The sequence below is a fragment of the Gracilinanus agilis genome, chromosome 4 (assembly GCF_016433145.1).
Source record: "Gracilinanus agilis isolate LMUSP501 chromosome 4, AgileGrace, whole genome shotgun sequence".
NCBI classification, from domain to species: domain Eukaryota; kingdom Metazoa; phylum Chordata; class Mammalia; order Didelphimorphia; family Didelphidae; genus Gracilinanus; species Gracilinanus agilis.
In genome coordinates this window covers 348,064,536-348,069,897 of record NC_058133.1, presented here as the reverse complement: position 1 = coordinate 348,069,897, position 5,362 = coordinate 348,064,536, and the positions used below count along the sequence as shown (strand labels likewise).

The following is a 5,362-nucleotide window of genomic DNA, read 5'->3' as shown; positions in this document are numbered from 1 at the left end:
TATCATAGGAAGGTCTCTAAAACATTGAATAATAACAAATCTTTTTAATGAAATTATTACTATAATACACAATATATTCTCTCAGATCCTCTCTTCTAGTCTTCCTATGTTTTCAGTGTGATAGTTGTCCAGGGATGTTCTGGAACCAACTCAAACTGGCTCATGGGAGTTAATTGTTAAATTTTCAGTGAGTGCATCTATACTTCAGAAATTAGCAAGTGTTATAAACCAGTGCTTAATTTTGTGTTGTTGATTGAATAGACTTAAGAAAATGGTGGAAAATAATAATAATTCAGATTAAACTTTAAAATATTACATACAATTTTTCATTGATCTGTTTGTTAAATATTTACCTGCACACTCTTCCTTCTAACTCTTGTAAACATTTTGCCAAGTGCCTTTGAGTGGTATGGCACTAGTTCCTTAAGCCTATAGTAAGACTGTATGTTATTACTTTAATTACTTAGAGAAGGAAAATATTAAATTATCTATTATGTAGCATTCTGCTTAAGGCACAAGTCTAATGATCTTAGGAAAGCCTTTCTGGGGAATGATTGGGATAGCTTTATAAAAAGGCTGCAATATCCCTACAATCCAACAGCGCACTCTCACCTTGCACCCAGTTTCTTCCTTACTCTCCATAAGAGGGCCTACAAATTAATTTAGAGGACAAAATGGAATTATATTTGAAATATTTAAGTGTGAAATCTGTGGTGTATATACAGCTAATAAATCCCTGTCTTGTGCTCTCCTCAATCAGTCACATCCTTCCTCAACCATAGGTTCAAAAAAGTTTGCATAATGTTATAATATAGCTTAGAGAACAAAGGGAAAATGGAGGGCGCACAAGGTATCTTTTAAACCTCCTCCCTCTCCCCTCCCAGATCTCCAAGAATAAAAGGGAGAGAAATCTACAAACCACCTATACCCACATATCTTCTCTGTGAAGCCTGGTCCAGTCCACCACAAGGAAGCCATGAAGACCAGAACTCATGGTAATGGTTGATAAGGTCAGTAGAACAAATAAGAATCAACCAATGCTTTTTATAAGCAAACTGATCTTGTGCCCTTCTATCTTGTTGTGTGACTTACTAACCTTTGTTACCACATGATCCCCAAGGCTGAGGGAGAAAGAACAGTCATCCTTGAGTGTGTAAGCATCAGAGAAATGTTTGCCAATTTCTTTCCATGAACTATCATCACTTTGGATACAGAGAAAATTAGTGGTAAGAAGCAAAGGTGTGAAGGATATTCATCACTCTCTCTCTCCTCATTCTCTCTGATCATAGAAATCTATAGACATCCTTAATATTCAGGAAAATTAATCCTTATATTATTTCCAAGTCCCATTTCTTCCTGCTTCCTTCTCTAGTCGTCATGCCTTCTTTTGTATACATCATTAATCTTTCCTTTCACTGCATGTAAACATGAAAAATTATATATAATCATAGAAAAAGCCTTTCCTTGATCATTCTAAGTCATTCAGCTATCATCCCATCTCAGTTATTTCCAGCTTGCCTGGCTCTTAACCTTCGTCAAAATTTCAGCTGAAAGGGACTTCAATGACTACCTTGACCAATTCCTATCTGAAAGAAGCCTATCTAAAACATATTTAACAATAAATTATCTAATCTTTGCTTGAAAAAACTGTAGTTATAGGTTACTCACTATATCTTGAGGTCATTCATTTCACTCTTATTTAGTTCTAACTCTTAGGAAGGTTTTTCTTATGTGGAAACTAAATTTGTTTCTTTGCAACCTTGACTCGTTCCTAATCCTGTTTGGGGCCAAACAGTACACGTTAAATTCTTCTGTGAATTGTAGTCTGTCAAATACTTAAAGAACATTTGAAGTATTCTCTCTAAGTTGTTTCTTATCCAGGCTAAAAATCTCCAGGTTTTTAAGCCAGTCTTCATATGGCATGGACTCAAGAACCTACAGCATTCTGGTTGCCCTCTGTTTTAAAGTATCTGCCCTAAAATGTGGCATCCGTAAACAAAATATTCTAGATGTGGTTTGTGGTATGATCAAAGTACAAGGGAACTATCATACTTCTTAGTTCTGAATGTTATGCCTTTCCTAGTACAATCTAAACTCATACTGTATTAGCTTTCTTGGCTGCCAAAACATTCTATTAACTAACATTAGGAAAGCATTTTACTGAATCTCCCAGATGCTCAAATCTTCTATGTGTGAAGTTGATTTTTTGAACCAAGTATAAGACTTCCCATTTATCTTTATAATGTCTATCTTATTGGTTTTAGTTCAGAATTCTAGTGTATCCATTTGTTTTTGAATTTCTGTTCTCTTTCAGTGCATTAGCTTTGTTATATCAGCAGATTTGGAAAGGATGCTTTTGTGCCTCTATCCAAGTAGTTGAAACTCTTCTAAGTTGACATTAAACAATAACTACTTTTTGAATCTGTCCATTCATTTGGTGCTCAATCCATCAACAGATCAATCTGTTGATATCATCTGACCTATGTCTCTATCTTTTCAATAAAAAACAGCATGATAAATTTTGATAATATTATCAAAAAGGAAATAAAGTTAATCAGGCATGATCTTTTCTTGATGAAGCCATTCCAGCTTTTTGTAATTACCCCTTACTTTTATAGCTTCTCACTAAGTGACCCTGTAATAAAAGGCTCTAGAATTTTCCCATGGTTAAACAAAATCAAGCTTATTCATCTATAATGAGTAGACTCTGTTCTCTCCCCATTTTAACAATCAGCATACTTGCAGTTCTACAGTTCTATGTTATCTGTCCTTACCATGATCTATCAAGATCACAGACAGTGACTCAGATATCACATCTTCTAAGTCCAAGAATGCAATTCCTCTGTTCTAGACCACCTGAATTTATCAAGAATAACTAGATACCCTTTAGCTACTCCTATTCTGCCCACACTAGACCCATAGAACCTTGCAGCCTTAATCACTCTGTCTTCTCTCCACACACTGATTTCACTAGTAGCACATCTGCAGATCCTGAAAAACTCACTATAGAGCTGATCCAAGATGCCTCCCAGCCACCTCTGGTGTCTGTGAAGAATTTTCCACTAATCAAGTACTTTTCTGAAGCTCTTGAACTGCTGAAGAGTGTTCAGGCCTAGCCGGATGATGTCCTCATCAATATCTATCCCAAGTCAGGAACAAGCTGGATGAGTGAGATCGTAGGTATGATCTATCAGAAGGGTGACCAGAAGAAATGCCAAAGGGCCCCAATCTTCATGTGAGTGTCATTTCTTGAATTCAAGCTCCAGGGGTGCCCTCAGGCATGGAGTCTCTAAAGGAAATACCTGGACCATATCTACTCAACACATTTGCCTCTGGCACTGCTCCCCTAGATTTTGCTGCATCAGAAAGTCGAGATCATCTATATGGCAAGAAATGCCAAGGATGTGGCAGCCTCATATTTCAACTTCTATAAGATGGCAAAGGTACACCCTGACCTTGGGACCTGGGAGTAGTTCCTGGAGAAATTTATGGCTGGGCAAATATCATACGGCTCCTGGTTTTAGCACATATCCGAATTGTGGGAGTTGACCCAGAGGCACTCCATTCTCTACCTCTTCTTTGAAGACATTAAAAAGGATCCCAAGGGGGAAATTCAGAAGATCACAGAGTTTTGGCGACAAGCACTGCCAGAAGATATCCTAGATCAAATTGTCCAATAGACATCTTTCAAGAAGATGCAAGAGAACCCCATGACCAACTAAACCACTATTCCCACTGAACTCATGGACCACTCCATCTCCCCCTTAATGAAGGAGGGTACTAGTGGAGATTGGAACAACATCTTCACTGTAGCCCAAAATGAGAGATTTGATATTGACTATGAAAAGAAGTTGGCTGGCTCAGACCTTTATTTTTGTACTGAGCTCTCAACCCATACTTCTACACTGGTCACCAATTTTTTCCAGTCTTCTAGTAATCTTTTTTCAGCATGCAAAACTAGCTCCCTTATATTCTCATAGGAAAAAATCTGAACCACACTCAGTGTTATTCTGCCTTGATATTATTGTCTAGATATATTAGACTGAGACTAAAAAATAAAATGATTTATTCTAAATAGCTAGATAATCTCTTATTACTTATTATTTTCTTTACTTACCTTATGTAGCAATTCTCAATTAGCCACTTTAACTTTGTCTTTTTCAGCCCAAAGATTATTCTCCTTAGTGGATAAAACAGAACAAAAACCAGGCTAGCTCTTCTACCATCTTTCTATCTCCATCTACCTGAAGCAGTAGTCATATCCATTCTTTGAGTATTCTTTCTCCAAATATAGCTATAAAAACCAAACCCTTTATTGTTCTTAGCTTATTTGGAAGTTTAACATTCCTGATATTTTTTTAAACCATTAACTTTGGTCTTAGACTCAATCCTTAGTATTGGTTCTAAGACCAAAGAATGGTATGGGCTAGGCAGTTGAGATTAAGTGACTTGCCCAGGGTGACAAAGCTAGGAATTGTCTGAGGTCAGAGTCTAACCCAGGATCTCCTCTCTCCAGGGCCAGCTGTCTATCCGCTAAGCTGTTTAACTGGCCCTGGACATTGTTTTTGCCATTCTTCCTGTGCCCCTCCTTCTGTCTTCCACACACACCTTTTAAAAGTCTCAAATAGTTTAGTCTTGTGCATTCACATTGTTCTTTTAGTCAACTAACTTCCTTTCTTCTACCTTATTAGAACTGTTGCTCTTCTTTGTCTTCAGAATTTAATTACTGGTCATTTCCTATCCCTCCTTAGCTGATGTCCTCTATAGAATTTTAGTCCTTAGGATCTTATCTGTGAACTTTTAAAAATTTGTCCTCCCCTAATCTAGCATTCATATTAGGCATTCTGACTTTCTTTACCTTCTGGGTCACAAACTATAAGACTGATTCCCCAAAGGTTCCCATCATTTCTACTTCCTCTGACATGTTGGTTTTCCTGTTGGTGAAAATTACATTTAAAGGTCTGGTCTATTTCTAGATAATTGAAGTCTCCATTAACTATTACATTATACTGTGCCAGATTTGTGATACTTTCATCAAACTCTCCATTCAACTTTTTCTCTCCAGGTGGTCTGTAGTATTTTATTTTTTCTTTTTAATTAAAACCCTTACCTTCCATCTTGGAATCAATTTGGTTCCAAGACAGAAGAGTGGTAAGGGCTAGGCAATGGGTGTTAAGTGACTTGCCCAGGGTCACACAGCTAGGAAGTGTCTGAGGCCAGATTTGAACCTAGGACCTCCTATCTCTAGGCCTGGCTCTCAATCCACTGAGCTACTCAGCTGCCCCCCGTTAGTCTTTTCTAATAGCAATATACTCTGCTTTTGCCTTCATTAATCTTCTCCCTACTCTCTCTTCTCCTTCAT

The 5,362-nt window shown here is 37.4% G+C and overlaps 1 pseudogene; it reads left to right on the top strand.

The window, feature by feature from the left end:
- The first annotated feature begins 1,921 nt into the window (after positions 1–1,921).
- Positions 1,922–3,980, top strand: LOC123246540 (annotated as a pseudogene).
- The last annotated feature ends 1,382 nt before the right edge of the window (positions 3,981–5,362 follow it).